The sequence below is a fragment of the Ursus maritimus genome, unplaced genomic scaffold (genome assembly GCF_017311325.1).
Source record: "Ursus maritimus isolate PB19 unplaced genomic scaffold, ASM1731132v1 scaffold_4, whole genome shotgun sequence".
Lineage (NCBI taxonomy): Eukaryota > Metazoa > Chordata > Mammalia > Carnivora > Ursidae > Ursus > Ursus maritimus.
The window spans coordinates 30,823,824-30,840,632 of NW_024426552.1; the positions used below are offsets into that span (position 1 = coordinate 30,823,824).

Genomic DNA, 16,809 nt, shown 5'->3' on the forward strand with positions numbered 1-16,809 from the left:
CCCTCATTAAAATTTAAGGCCAATGAGATGAGCGACTTTAATTGTCTTATTACCTAGCACCTCAGATTGTTTGACACATAGTGGGTTCAGAGTAAACATTTGTTGGGTGACCAGGGCTTTAAAACACACAACACTGATTAAAAAATGGCAAACCTGGATTAGAATGAAAATCTTTAGAATCTTTAACGCTTATCCTATCACACCGTGCCATCATTTCAGATCATGGTCACTTGAGATCATGTAAACTCACCAACCAATAAATGAAATGGCATTTCACATTTCAAAAGCAATTTCAGATAGGTAAATTTTTATTTCAAATTGACCAGTTATACATCTTGGCAATAGTTTTTTTTTCTTCCTTTGTTTTTCTCAGTTGCATTTCACATGAGGGAGATGAGATCAGTCAACACAGTCACTTGAGACTGATCAAAGCATAAGTATCGCATAAAACAACTCACATTCAACCTTTGCAAATGAATAAATAAAGGGAAATTCATGAATTCTTAAAATATTGTCCCTTGATGCAGATATCAGCCTCTTTCTGGTTTCAGCATTAATTCACATGGGCATCTTTTCCATAGGCGGTTTTATTTTTTCTAAGCAATTGGTATTGCCATTGAACTTCATAGGAAAAAAAAAGGGGGGGGGGTTTAAAATAATACACTCCTTATTAATCCTGTAAGTAGGCTAAATAACATTTAGAAAATAAACTCTAATTTTTCCAAAGTTAGCTTGAGAAATAAATTCCTTGAACATTCACGATAAGGCTGAAAGTTGTTTTACCTACAATTGATATCTGCCATCAGTGTCTCTAGCACAAAACTGTGTAAGAAGAATAAAACAGCAACCACCTCCCTTTTTTATTTGGTCTCCACTTTCTGAGGTTGAATTCTGTGACAGCTGCTCCAGAGGCGAGGATGAAACTAGACTTCGGTACAGCGCTGCCCGGGTGTACACATGAGTGCCTCTCAAAGGACACACCGCCTCCCACTGCCACTGATGCATGCGGTCCACAAACAAAGATAGGAGCCACCATCCACATCTCAAACACCGCGTGGCACTAGGTCGCACTGCTCAACGCACAAGGCAGATTTTAAAAGATCCTTTTTTTTCCCTCCTCCTTTTTTGGACTTGCTTTATTGTTTGCTAAGTCACATTCTACAAAGAAAAGAAAATAGGACGCCTTTTGCAGAGGGAGGGCTAAGCAGTGTGTGTAAGTTGATACAGGTATTTGGGAGTCAATGTAAGTATTCCTACATCAAGCTGTATTTGCTTCTTTGAATTAAAATCATCAATAAACAAATACTAAAACATGAAAAGTCAAGTGCATTCATATCTACAAAGGAAAACTTTCTTTTTTTCCAAAGATAAGAGTTTATCCCCTTGCCAAAAATTCCTTAGTGACTCGAACACTTACTTCCAATATGGCAAGAACATATCTGTTCCTATCTAGAAGTGACAGTTTAACTTCCCCAGTTTATGGCAATGCTAAGGAAAACCAATCTCTTCTCTCTGTTACAGTTGAGTACCTAGTATCCTGTGCCAGAAACTGGGCCGAGCATTTTCCATGCATGAGTTCATTCACTCCTCATAATAACCCTGCAAGGCGGGTCCAAATGTTACTCCTATTTTAAGTGAAGAAAAAGAGATTTCAGGAGATTAGAAAACTGTCAAGGTTGCACAGCTACGAAGTGGCAGGGTCAGAACTTGAACGAGAGTCTCCTCATCAAATTTGCCTTACAAAAATGACCATGAGTCAGGCCTTCGTCATTTCCAAACTGGATTCCAAGCGTTTCCACTACAATCCACCATTCACCACGCTCCTAGAACTAATAAGTGCACACCTAATAATTCACTTCCCAACTCACATGTCTCCGAAATTAATTTTCAGTTTCTCAGGCAGGTATGAAAAGCTCTGGCCCACCTGACAACTTCCAGCCTTTCTAGGTGGTCACTGACTCCTGAACACCCTTAGTACTAGTTATAATTCCTTACCACTGTTCAGCAAACACCTTTACTCCTTTGCCCATACTATTCATATTCCACTTAACATCCCTTTCAACTTGTGTCCCTGGTGGAATTCCATTCATTCTGCCTAGCTCTGCCTTACTACTTCCTTCCTAACCCCCACACGGAATCGAACATTCTCTTCATAGCCACTCCCAAGCAGGCCATATAAACAGCTATTGTAATAATAATGCATCGGCTCCTAAGCTTTTGGAATTTAAAATATCCATGGCTATAGGGTAAACTCATCAGGTAGAGAAAACTTCTTATTCTAGTGCCCCTTTCACTTTTCATATTGTTACCTAATAAGTGACCAATACATGCAAATTGATTGTATGAAATAAATAGCATTCTATTTAAATAGACAATTATAAAGAAAAATCTTTCTATTTGGTATACTTTTACTTCATTAGTACAGTTTAGCATTATTTTCTTATCTGGCAGTCATTCAGTTTGGTTAAGCGGTAGAAAATTCATCTATCAAATCAGAGAAAATTCTCTAATTGCTTCTTGAGCAATATTTCCAGTGGGGATGGTCTAGACAAAAGATACAATGATTGAAAAATATAGGAGAAGCATCTGAATAGAGAAGATACAATATTAAAAATTGTAAGTTAAAAATCACATAACCAATTTCTATATTTAAGTAGTTAAATATAGTCAGGTTCATAGGAACATGTGACTTTCTTGTTGAAACAAAAAAACTAAAGTACTGGGGTTGCTGAGCAGTATCCTGATTAGTGTACCCACAGAGTCCTTGACTTTCTAAGCTTCTTATAATTATTAAGTTCTAATAGTGCCACAACCATCCACTTAGAGACAGAAAGCATTATCTAGTTATGGATTTGTTCAGAGAGCATGCTTTAGACTTTTGTTTATGCTGTTAACTGCAATGGTGGAATGCAGCAAACTGCAGGCGGAACCCAAAATACCCATTTCCATTATCACCATTTAAAACTGTGTATATTTTTATGTTTACGTGTGGGTCTGTTTTGTTTTGTTTTCTCTCTCTGTTTATTTTTGTTGCTGCTTTTAAGTTAGGAATAGTCCTCTGGGGACTTTTTTTTTTTTTTTTTTTGAGCTTTGTCCCTGGATTTTCTCTGCAATGATTTGGTGAACACATGCAATTTTTTATGGTCCACCATCATTGACAGGCTGGCCCCAAGGCACAGGGTTCCGTGTAGCACATCATGGTTTATTGATGAGCAGTGAGAACTAAAGCAGAGTGGTGGACGCGGGCACACCAGTTACAGATCCTTGTTTAGAAACCAACTGGGCATTCAGTAATGAGACCGTGTGGTCTTGTTTGCAGAACTCAGCTCAGGCCAAAGATCTGTCTAGGGATGAATTGGAAGGAAAAAAAAATCAAACAACCATACAGTTCGAGTAGCTTACACCGTCCTCAGCTTCAACGAAGCATCATTTCCTTAACACATTTTTAGAGTTATTCCACAGAAAGTTTAGGAGGAAGTTAAGAGTCAATTAGGTTCTTGACTAAGAATTATAAGTGTATAATAAAAGAAATATGAATCTACGTTTGCCAGAATAATTTGTTTTAAGAAGTAATTTTACTTATTTGATAAAGTAATATATATGTATGGTAAAAAATTTAATGATGACGTTACGAATGAATAATCTGGGTAACCACAAATACAGTAACTGTTGCTTATGGCTCCTTTCAGAAATACTCCATGTTTATTTACTTTTTAAAGCACAAGGGCATACAAGCACATTTTCTGAATTTCAATTGTTTTTCCTTTAACTCTAAGTTGTGAGCGATGTTCTGTATCCGCTCACTTAAATTTACTTCACTTATTTTCGCAGTGGCTCATTATATGGGTATATCAGAGTTTACTTAACTGATTCTTGTTTGGTAAATAGACAATGCTAGAATGAACATATTTGCATGTAAGTAGTTTGGCAAATATGTGAGGATACTTTTAGTTTAATTCCAAAAAAAAGTAACATTTAAGTCAAATACTATATGTCTCTTACATTTCTACCAAGACTTCACGAGAACATAAATACTCTTGCCAACAACACTAAAATTTTAGTCACATTACAGCTGAAAAATGGAATTTCTTTGATGCTGTAGTTTTGTTGATTCTGAGTAAAATTAAGCATTGTTTCTTGTTTTCCCCTGATTTGCCTGCTCATGTAGTTGGCAAAATGGTACACTGAATTTCTCTTTAAGTTATTCATTTGTATGTTAATGACAAAATATATCATATAGTGTTACAATATTTACATATGTGTGTAACCTGTATAATACTATTTATGTGACATATGCTACAAATATTTTTCTAATTTCCCTTGTATTTTCTTAATTCTATGTAGATATTTTATTTCTTATATTGTAACATATCTTAGCAATTTCTTTTAATACTTCTGGGTTTTCTGTGTTTCTCAGAAGGGCAATCCCTACTCCAAGTTATTAACCATGTTGTTTTATTTCTTCTAGACATTTTATTCTCTTCATTGCTATTATTTAAAAGTTTTAGTCCACTTGAAATGTGTTTTGTAATAAGGACTAAAGTAAGAGTCAGCTTCCTTTCTTTCAAGATATTAAACACCCATGCCAACACTATTTCATGCATAATCTTTCTTTCCCTATGTTTCAAGGGCCATCTCTCTATTTTATTGTATTAGTCTGTTTATTCAGGAACCAACACTACCCTATGCTTATTCTATGTTTAATATGTATTTTTTGATGCTAATATTTATTTACAATGATATTCTGGTATTCTACCATGTGAGGTTGACATTTTTGGTTGTGAAGATTGTACAGAAAGTCTCTATATTTAAGAATTCTGCATCCATGTAATTATTCAAAAATAGGTATTAAATCTCGATTATGTGCCACCCACTTCTTAAGAATGAAGATAAGACATTGATGGATGACTAAATTGGCATTGAAAATAAGAAATATTTTTGGAATAAATATCATTCCCTCACATTGTTCATTAAAACTGGTATTCTTGTGAAAGACAAAATAGAATATCAACGTACCTAATTCAATGTCATAAGATGTATTTCATTGTCCAAGATCTAACACAACATAGCTATACAACTCTAGTAAGCCATTTGGCCACTACAAACTCTAGTTAACTGTTGAATAGCAAAAATACTCTCAGTCTGTCTCCTGGGATCATTGTCAGAACCATATGCAATAATGTGGATTTAATCTTCAAAGGGCAAATTACCACTGGAATCATTTCAATTGTTCTTAGAATCATTCTAAATTGTGCAGCCTATCCAATGGAGTTTGTGGCATCAATAGGGGTCTTCTATGAGAATCTTCATTTAGCCATTACTATCCAGGTTTAATTATGCTCTAAAGGAATTTAGGTATCAGGGGCCAGTTCTACTTTCTCCAGTTATCTAAAACAGGATAGGTATCTGCTAGATACGCTGGTCCATATAAATGCCTAAATTTAGATCTAATATTTGAAGGAAGCTATCATTTAGTTACTGGAGCAGGTGTGTAAGTGACTGGGTCTACTAACTTTATAAGGTTTACAATTGTACTGATTACCAACTTCCAAATCAATACCCTTTATACTCAATCCAAGTCAAGTCCTTCTGTCAACTTGAGAAAATTCTTCCTAATTTGATCATTTGTACTTTTCATGCCTTCTCTATATTACAATTATCCTTTGAGTCCACGGGTGGGCACTTGATTCAGTCTGGCCATCAGCTCTGTGTTTCTTGACCACAGTGAGTAGTTCACAGATTCGTATGTCACCAATCAAAGCCAACTAAGCATAATGAGGCTTTTATTGACTTTTCTGGAAAAGAAACTATTTATTGTTGTTCTTGAATATGAGTGGATATAAACGATAGATTTACTTGGCAACACTATAATATCTAAGAAAAAACCACACAGAAATGTCAAGAAATAGGAGCACATTTCCTAAAGACTTTTTTTTTTTTTTTAATCCTGGAATCTAGCCATATGTGATGCAAACTATTCCCTATTGAACTTAGATCAGTTAAGGCCATTCTTACTTACAAAATTCTATGAAGAATTTAGGGTTACTTAGCAATACTGTATGTTATGCCATGATAATTGTTTGCTCAAGTATTCACATTCACAATATTATTCTATGAATTTTTCTTTTGCAAATTAAAAAAATGTATACATAAATTGTAGTGTGAGTATCAACCAGGCATTAAACTTGTTTTCCAATAAGGTCTCTTAATAAAGATACAATTTATCAATGCCAATTTTGTTATGTGAGGCTTTAAAATCCTCTTTCAAAGTAAGGGATTTCTATTTTTTTCAAAAATTTTCATTGGAAGCCAATGATTATTAGCTCATAAATTTCTCATTAGTATATGCTAGTGTCTTCACGTAAAACAGTTCAGAAGCTCAGTATTAACTAAAGGCATATTGTAGATTCTACAAACATTTCAAAAACATTGTCAGGAGCAGCTTGTGAAGGGAACTGTTGACTGACTCTAATTGTCAATGTATTGAGACATAAACTTGCAAAATTTAAAGTTAACACCTTAGTATCTTGCTAATTTTTACATGATTGACTAGTCTATTATGTCATGCAACTAGTTGCCCAGATAAACTACTTTCAGAAACTTCATGTGATCACACTCTAATCACAGTGTGGATTGACAGAATCATCAGTGGGAAATATTAAAAGAACAATCACATAATACTTCAAACAAAAGAAAAATTAAGAGCACTTGATAATACCAAACTTTCTAAGAAGCTTCATACTTTTAATTAAAAGCAGCCCACTACACATAAGTATCACACACACACACACACACACACACACCCCTACCAGGTAACAGTGAATGTTACTCTAAGCCATTTTTACTGTGCATGTTAATGGAATTAAATGAAAACATCCATTAAATATATTTCACTCATGAGATCATTCTTCAAGTTCAATAATTATGCATCATTCTGGAAAGTATGCTTTCCTTTTAACCTCCTCATTAGAATAACAAAAAGTCAAAGTAATTTTTGGTAATCAAAATGGGAAAGTAGCATGAAGCCATAATAAGGGAAAGCCAGCTGAGGAGCCTGCTACAAAACAATACCATGTATAATTGGTTCTTAATTATGCAAATTTAACAAATGGCAGAAGGATGGTTGTATTTCTTGACCAAGGCTGACTGCCAAGTCAACAAGCTGGCTTCAATGGAGAAAGGCGCTCACTCTGTGATCCTGACTGCTGCGTCTCCTTCCACATTGCCAAAATACTTTTGTGGAAGAAAGAAATCTGTTGATTTACTAAAACAAGTTAAATTTATGTTTTTGGTGTGAGTGAGTATCTCCAACAGCATCATTAATTAAGTTTTTTTATGCACATTATTAAATTTTTTTAATCATAGGTTTAAAGACACCAGAAGAAACCCAAATAATAATTAGTGTATACATTTGTATGGAAGATAAGTCTGCTGCATAGTTCTTCATGAAAAACAATCTTTATACATTAGACAAAGGTTATGCAAAAAAAAAAAAAATAACTCATTAAAAAATAAATACAAGTTGCCTTTTAATACATCAGACAAAGAAACAAACTATACAGGAAATTAATGTTTCATTTTTTACCATGATTTTGTATATATCTTAAAATGTCTTAAAATGCTCTTTATAAGCAACTACTTTAAAATTCATCTATTCTTGTGCTTGCATTGAGACCTCTTTAAGCCAGAGCTAGCCTCTAGAAACACTGCTTTCATCTTGGGCTCTGATATGCAATGGCTTGGAGTTCCCCATTGCTCCTACACCTTGTTTTCCTAACCTAACACCCACAGGCAGCTGCTGCTCTCCTGAGACAATGGAAAATATCTGCAGAATCCAGTAATCTCATAACTTCAAAATGGTAGATTTGGTCCCTGGTGAAGCAATAGACATATCTTAGCTATATTTTCCATTATATTCATTATGGACATGACTTTACGGGAGGCAAAATAAATTTATTTGAATAACTTCGTTCCTTCTCTCAAAATGTATTTACTTTACTACTGTTTGGAATGAGGTAGAGTAGTGGCATGTTTTAGCATCCTGTCAGTGAAATTTAACTCTCAATGTATTCTAGTCTGTAATAGGCACGAAAGTCATTCCCTGCTTCTGAAAGAGCAAAATTTGAAAGGAGTGCCCTGATCGTTTGCCAGTTTGAGACTCCACATAGGGTCCTGGTAAAAATGTATTTTAATAGGTCAGAGAAAATTCCTGAACAGGTTGGAAGATACAGCATAATTGCCAAGAATTGAAGAATAGGGGAAAAGAAGAGCAAGAGACAGGAATATGTAGTAGTAGTGATTTAGAATTAGACTATAAACTAAATTAAGGTGGAATTGCTGGTAGAAAATGTGGGTTGAGGGAAGCCCTTCACTAGTATTTTGGCCTTAATTTTTGTATGTTCATAAAATATTCTCTACTTAAAATAGCAGTATCACAGGTGAAGTGAAAAAAAAGTGTCTTTCTTTTTGGAGAGGTGTTATTATGTGTCAAACATCAGCCAATCATCTATCCTATCTGTAGATCCTAAATCCTAGAGTTCACATTAATAATGTGTTAGGGTTTTAGAAATTTCTGAAGTGAAATACAGAGAGCCCCTGATTTATGATGGTTTGACTCACAGAATTTCAACTTTCTGATGTTGCAAAAGTGATACATATTCAGCAAAAACTGTACTTTGAATTTTGAATTTTGAACTTTCCCCAGGCTAGTGATGTGTGGTACGCTCCCCACCCCTCCTTGACACAGGACAGTGGCAGTGAGCCACAGCTCCCAGTCAGCCCTAGGATCGTGAAGGTAAATAACTAATACACATACAACCATTCTGTTTTTCATTTTCAATAAATTGCATGAACTCATTCGACACTGCAGTATAAAATAGGCTTTGGTTAGATGATTTTGTTCATCTTTAGGCTAACGTAAGTGTTCTGAGCACAGTTAAGGTAAGTCAGGTTCATCTGTGATGTTTGGTAGGTTAAGTGTATTAAATTCATGTTTGACTTACAATATTTTCAATTTATGATGGATTCATGGGGATGTAATTCCAGCATAAGTTGAGTAAGATCTGTATTTTATTCATTCAAAATGGGATTAGCCTAGAATGGTTTTGGTATCAGTGGAACATTGTGTTACTTTTCAGTCTATTCATATTTCACTTATTTTAAAGTAATCAGACATATATTTGTAGTGGCAAGCATGAGATTTAAAACATAAAATAAAATAATAAAATAAAATAATAAAGCTGGGTACTATGGGCCATGAGCATCATGAATCACTGGTAAAAAATTAAATTTCTAGAACAGAGAAATAATATATTTAAATGGATGATTTCAAGTGGTTTTAAAGCATTTTCAGTCATCTTGCTTCCTGGGACTCATATTTTGAGAGGCTTTCACTGTCCTGAAACAATGAAAAGAATCCTATATAGAAAAGTAGTATACTTATTTGTTTGTACAGTTCAAACACATGAAAGAATGCCATTATGAGGCTTATTCTTCCTGCATCCCCTTGACTAAATCTTAAAGGAATACAGAATACATAATTCTCAGGTATTCACATTTTACAAATAGCATTGGCCTGGCAATGACCGTGCTGATTACACTGCAGAAGTATACCAGTAAGACACATCCCCGGCGATTCAAAAAATTCTTAGAAGACACTGTATGGTTTTGTTTCATAAAGGGAGATCAAATGAAATTCCCATGGGTGGAAAAAATAAAACAAAAACCCAAGAAGTCATCAACATTACGTAAGTATAGATTACTAAAGAAGCACCTGTTAACATAAATGTGGTCCAAATCCTTTAACAAATTTAGCAAGAGTCTTTGCATGGTCTCTAGTATCTGCAGACAATACTAAAGAGCAAAAAAAAAAAAAAAAAAAAAAAAAAAAAAAAAAAAAAAAAAAAATTACAGTACTAATTTGTGGTTTCAAAGGAACGTAGCACAGTCTCTTTAGAAGGAAATACATCAGAAGAATGCATATTTGAAAGACATTTAGAGCAGAGGTTCATGTTACCTAACATCTGGTACACGGAGACAATACAAAATCCAATAGCCACCGTTTCTCTAGTGTAAGCAGAATACAAGCACCTCTCCTCCCCGGCGGCCACCGCTGCTACACTGGGCCAGCCCACCATTATCTCTTGCCTGTATTATTACAATAGCTTCAACTGCTCTTCCCTGCTACACTCTTGCTTCCTTATAGTCTTCTTTCAAAACAACATCCTCAATGATGGCACTAAAATATAAGTCGCATCATGCTTCTGCTCTGCTCAGATGTATCCAGTGGTTCCCCTTTTAATGCCCCTTTTAAGTCAGAATGAAAGAGACATAGTTCTGACAGTGGCCTGCAAGGACTTTCACAGTCTGGCCTATTAGCACTCCAGTGTCACTCCCTACCCTTCTTTCTGGGAATACCTAGCAGTCTTCTCACACACCGGGCGAGTTCCCTCTGCTAGAACACTTTCTTGGGAGAGACCCGTGGCTTACTTTCTTAAATCCGTTGAACTTTCGCTAGGCTATGACCTTCACAAATCTGACACCTCATTTAGAACACACCCGATCACATGTCCATGACACTTATCAAATCCTAATTGGCTTTGAAGTTAAGTTGTGTACGTACTGCTTATTTGATGCTACTCTCCCTCCACATTCTTAGCATGTGAGCTGGGCTTCTGCATTACTGTTTAAACTAGTGCTTCCCCAGAGCCTAGAATAATACCGGGCACATAAGGAGACGCTCAATGAGCATCAGGCACGGAACATCAAAGTTCACAGAACGTCCAAGCTCAGTAACTGTACGAGCCATGTTTTGGTGGGAGCCCTTATTCTGCTGTAGCATTTGCGGCGGTAATGCTTTCTGTACCCATGGCTATCAGGTGTAGTTATGGCATTGTCAATAATCAGTTAAGGCACCTCAAAAATCTGAATACGTTCTTAGGAAGCACTTTACAAAGTTATTGACTGTCTTTCAGATAGAACATTTCATCTGTTTGAGGTTGTTGGGATGTTATGCACGAACTCCAAAAACCCTCCCAGAGAATTTTCAATTCCTTATCATAAGGAGATTGTCCACAAAGCTTTTTGGGAAGGAGCCAATTCCAATCCCTAGGAGTTAGTGTGAAAACATTCTTGTTATTTTCAAATAAATAGAAGCTCTAAGTTACCTCGGGAGTCCCACATTCCAAGGCTTGAAAGACTATCCTGGATCCATCAATTGCAAGAATTCCAATATTAGCTGCCCCAAAACTGCCGAATTTGGGTATTTATAACTGAACAATGTGCATTAAACCAGTTACATATCTAATCCACTGGGATAGTCCTTTTGATGTATCATCTTGGCAAGACTACCATGTCGCTATGAAGATACTTTGTGGATGTGATTAAAGTCTATGGTCAGTTGATATTAATTAAAGGAGATTATCCTGACTGAATAATCTGGATGGACCTGATTTAATAAATTGAAAGGCCTTCAAAAGAGAGCTGGGGCTTCCCTGAGGGTACAAGAAATTCCACCTGTGGACAGTAGCTTCAACCCACTGGTGCCTTCCAGCCTGCTCTCCCGAGGGTCTGCTCCGCAGGTGATGGGCTTACCTAGCCAGACCCTGAAATTAAGCAAATCAATTCCTTGCAATAAATTTCTTAATGCATATCTTCCAGTGTATATCTACCTCTTTGACTGAATCCTGACTGACAGAGCTACTAATGCCCAAAGGTGACAAAGGACTTGATGGAGATCACAAAGGCATAGCCACCGCACATTTCATCCAGGGCCTATCGCCAGTCCACTGCTGTTAGAAATAAGTAGAAATTGGAAAATCTTTACAAACTTGCCCTTGAGTGAAGTTTGTCCCGATGATTGTTTACGATGGCATTGCAGGGGCTGGATACGCATCATTCAACCAGCGCCTTCATTTGGAATTCTTATTCCTCATTTTATTTTATTCCAGTTTGTATTCAGGAAACCCTCTCTTTTATGATTTTAGGTTTATGAAATGATATGGTCGTATCTCATTATGACATAAAGAATTCTCTAACTCTCCCACTAGAATGTATGCTGCATTACGTGAGGCAGAGACTTAATGCATGTGTGTGCACAAGTCTTTTCACTCCTCAGCCTTTTTCTCCTGTTTTCTAAGGCCCTGTTGTGCCTTAATGTCTTTTCCCTTCCCTTTGGGTCAAAGTAGTGGTTGACTAAGTTCCCTTTGAATATTCTGTCCTTTGTATTATATGACTTAATTATCACATTACTTTCTAGCAGCAAACAAACAGGCTTATGTTTAGAGCCTGTCCTTGTTTCTCTATTCATCTCAGGTCCTGTGTATGTGTGTGTGCGTGAGTGTGATAACATGTTGTAAAGAACAAAAACTACTTAAAAAATAGAAGAAAATGAGAAGAAAAAAAGTGTTTGTTCACTAATATATCCTCAGTGCCCAAATCAGTAAATAGTTAAGTATTTTTTGTGTGAATGAGTCATTTGAACTCTATGGAATAAAAAATTTTCCAGGGATATCCTAGGCTCCTAAATTAATGCTACTGGGATGCCTGGGTGGCTCAGTCAGTTAAGTGTCTGCCTTCAGCTCAGGTCATGATCTCAGGGTCCTGGGATCGAGTTCCACATCAGGCTCCTTGCTCAGTGGGGAGCCCACTTCTCCCTCTGCCTGCTGCTCCCCCTGCTTGTGCTCTCTTTCTCTCTCTCTGACAAATAAATAAATACAATCTTTTAAAAAATAAATTAATCCTACTGGTATTCACTCTGCCTGAGATGATATTAACACTTCAATGAGTCTTCAATGTTAAGAGTAAACGCTGTCAAAATTCAGGATACTCAATTTCTAATCGTTTTCAAATCATGTGTCCTAACAGAGGCAACGAGTGCTGAAACACATCATTTTCTGCTGGTCAAGGTGAATGCTGACTTTACTGATGATCACATTGAACACATGTTTTTAGGCATAAAATCAACAGCACAAAGGCGTTTCCTTATCCATCCAGAGCATCTGAACTCATGCTGGTAATTTCCTTGAAGTGTATTTATTTATTTGTTTTTGTGTTTTCATTTGTTTATTCTTAACCACTTCTGGTTGCTTGTATCAATACAATTCCAGAAAGTACAAGACAGCAATTTATTCCTTAGCAAGAGCAACATATAGAATTTGGCCCATTGTGAACTCTATTAAACTGCTTTGTATACATCCACACACTGTATCTTCATCAAGAAATCAATTACACAATTCTGTTCTTCTCAGTTCCTAATGACTTACAACTTCACAACATCAGTTGACTGCTGAGAAGTGACAGTTATCATTTTGGGGAAACCCTGTTTATATCAACCATGGAACGATGCAGTAGCCTTCTCGTAGGTTATTTTGCCTCTCATCTGCCCTGACTAGTAACTTCCCCTCACATCACTATTTCTTCAATTTTTTTCTTAAAAAGCAAACACAAAAACCACTTTCATCATCTCACACCTTCGTTTCAGATCTCATAATGACCCCTCCCTTTCTACTAACGCAATCTTAGAATTCTCACCTGACCCTCGAAACCTTTTAAAAACAGCTCTGATGTCAGAATATCTGTGTTTGAATTGTGGTTTTGCTGTTTATTAGCTGTATGACTCAGTTAAATTATTTAAAGGCATTGTACTTCATCGTCTTCATCTGTAAAATGAAGGTAAGTAATAGAAGTCACTTTATGAGGTCAAGAGGATTCAATGAATTAATACATGGAAAGAATTTAGAATGCCACTGCCAAACGGTAACTGCTGAGTACATGTTAGCTATCGTCCTCATCAGTGTTATAACGATTATTTAGAACTGGTACCACATGTTGGTCAAGCAGAACCTACTATTCGGGGGAATGTATTTTAACATAAAATATAAATAGGATATTTATACTGTAATTTAAATTTAATTTGAAATTTTAATATGAAAATATAAGTAGAATATATTTGTATAAAAATATAAAAAAAGGCAAATCGTGCAGCTAGGAACTTAGAGAAACTGGATTTAGAAGCATCTCTCCATAGCTTTGCTGGCACAACCATACCAGCCTGTTTGTGATTTGGTTAACAGAACATCCAAAGAAGAGCCAATGGAGACAGTTTACCTCATCAGAGGAAACACTCAGCTTTAATCATCACCCTACCAAAAGAAATACTTTGATGTTGAGTCATGACCTTTTGTTTTATGCAATATAATAAATGTTATTTCTTCTAGGGAGATTATTTCTATTCTCAGAAATCCTTAAGGGGGTTCAAAGGAAAAGAGAGAGAGATGGGGAGAGAAAGAATATGAGAGAGAGAAAGAGAGATAGATAGAGAGAGAGAGAGAGAGAGAGAGAGAGAGAGAGACTGTGAAGCTAAAAGTAAATTTGGGCAGGAACTCCTTTACTTTCTGAAAATGGCCTTCATCCCAAAACAGTGAAGTGCATACACATTTTATCTCTCTTCTTTTAATCCTCAAGACTACTGCTCTGGCCAGCTCATTTTACTATCTTCCAAACTCGCATGCTAATCTCTGCCACTACTATTTCACTCATGTTGCCCCTCCTTTGTAGAAATCTTTCTCTCTAATGTTTGGAGGTCAAGTTCAAGTTCTGTGTGTCAAAAATTCTTCAATATCTCTAGCCACTAGCAAACTCTCCATTCATGAGCATTCATTCATTTACTTATTTAGCCAATATTGACTCACTGCCCTCTATGTTTCAGGCACTGTGCTAGGAGCTGAGGATATAGGAGTGAATAACAAGGGTTCTCATTCTCAAAGGAGCTGACGTTAAGAAAAAAAATAAAAACTATATTATCAGTATTTATACAAATAATTAGTTATAGATGTTATGAAAGTATACCAGGAGACATTTAAGAGCATTTATTTTGGGAAGCTTCAATGAGGAAGCTGAGGCTTGAAAAATAAAGATGAGTTAGTTAAGCGAAGCCCAATGGATGAAGAAGAAGACATTGGTAGCACGTTAAAGAATGATTTGGGTGGGGGCAGAAAGCACGGAAGGTCACAGAATGAGAAGGAGAGTGGAGCTGTTGAAGAACTGAAGGCAGTCCAGTCCAGCTACAGCCTACATAGCCAGCGGCACGTGGCTGTGACGGACGTCAGGCTAGTAATGATCTGGGTCACCTGAAGAGTACTTATTAGTGCCAAGCATCTGGATTCAGCAGTGTGCCGTACAACAGACAAATATTCATTTTATTATTTTATTATAATCCATTAGTTTTCTATTTCTCCATACCAGCCATACAGAGATTTCATACAAGACTCTAAGGTAGAAGTGTCGGGATCTTGTCATTTATTTCTGGTTTTGTCCAACAGATACAGTGTAGGCAGACAGTTAAGTACTTGTAGAGATTATAGGACACTGTTTTCATGCTGTTCATCTTTACCTTTTTTGTTTGTAGGAAAAAAAGACACAACCACACACACAAGTTTTTAATATTATGTGTATAGGAAAGCTTTCAAATAAAATCCAAATACCAGAATATTACTTAGACTACTTGATTTTAATCAACGTAGAAGATAACCCTCCTCTACGACTAAAGATTCTAAGTGTCTGAAACCTAAAAAAAAAATCCTCTGACATAGGCATTGTAATCAGACTCTTTAGGGTTGGTCAATTTTGTAAGTACTTAACCATGCAACAAAACCACATAAAAATGATTTGGCTCTGGCATTACCATTTTGGGACCAGAGTAAATGTTAGGAAAGAGAGACGAGAAATAAACAACCTAAGCGTATTTCCTTACCTCAATTTAAATTTCACAAGTTATGTAAGTCTCACTGTCTTAACATAATAAGCAAGGAGAGTATCCTAGGTTTCCTGAGTATACAAAAATCAGGACAGGGTTTACAAATCTCTTATCTTAAAGTTTAGGGGGAAATTACATAAAGATTTGAACATTAATATTTGTCATAGTTTTAACTTATAAGAACATAAATAACGGGTTTTAAAAACTCTAAAGTATAAGTGCTCAGAGAGAGAGAGAGGAAAGTGATCTTTAATAACAAAGGAAATCATAAGTGTGAGGGCCTTAGCTATCTGCACATCCCAGAGTCCAGCTCTTTCACAAAATATTCTCGCTAGATTAGAGTTCAGGGCCATTGTGCCAATCAAGAGTGAAGGGGCAAATGGAACCTTCAAGCTTTCATTCCAGGGCCTCATTTACCTACTAATTACTGATGAAATCATTACAGGCCTCCATCAGTTAACACACCACTCATTTCTGTTAACACGTGAACGCTGTCAGAGGTCGGGGTGTGCGATTTAGGTTGCTCTTTGTCAGAAAATTTAAATGTGTTTCCAGTTTGGTTAACAATTAAAGGTCACTCTTCTCTTCTTAAAATAATCCAAGTCAAGTAAACACACCAACCTCAATCTCTGTAATCACCAGTAGGGCCCATTACTTAGGTATCTAAGAATTCTATTTGTAAATATTTTGCAACTTTAGGCAGGAAAAGATCTGAAATGTTCAGATGGCTTTGTGCCTATGCTGAAAATTAGTCTCTTTTTTGTACAGCAATCGAAATCCAATCTCCTTTCCATGTCTGAACTTAACTAAGGCAATGCAAATTTTTGTTGATTTCCTGCATATCTATTTTAGAGGGGAAAAAAATGTTGCCTTATATGTACTTTTGGACACAAATGTTATTATTACCAGTGAATTTAACAAGTTCTCTTTTCTCTCTCAGGAGTTTAAATACATATTAAACAAGCCTGCCAGTCAAAAGTCAAAGAAGGCTACAGGATAAATACGTTAGCAAGTAAATAGAGTTGAGTTTTCATCAGTTTGGTTTTCCTGCTGGG

At 36.1% G+C, this 16,809-nt stretch overlaps 1 pseudogene; it reads left to right on the top strand.

The window, feature by feature from the left end:
* The first annotated feature begins 14,937 nt into the window (after positions 1 to 14,937).
* LOC103673177 overlaps positions 14,938 to 16,809 on the top strand; it is a 167,470-nt pseudogene continuing 165,598 nt past the window's right edge.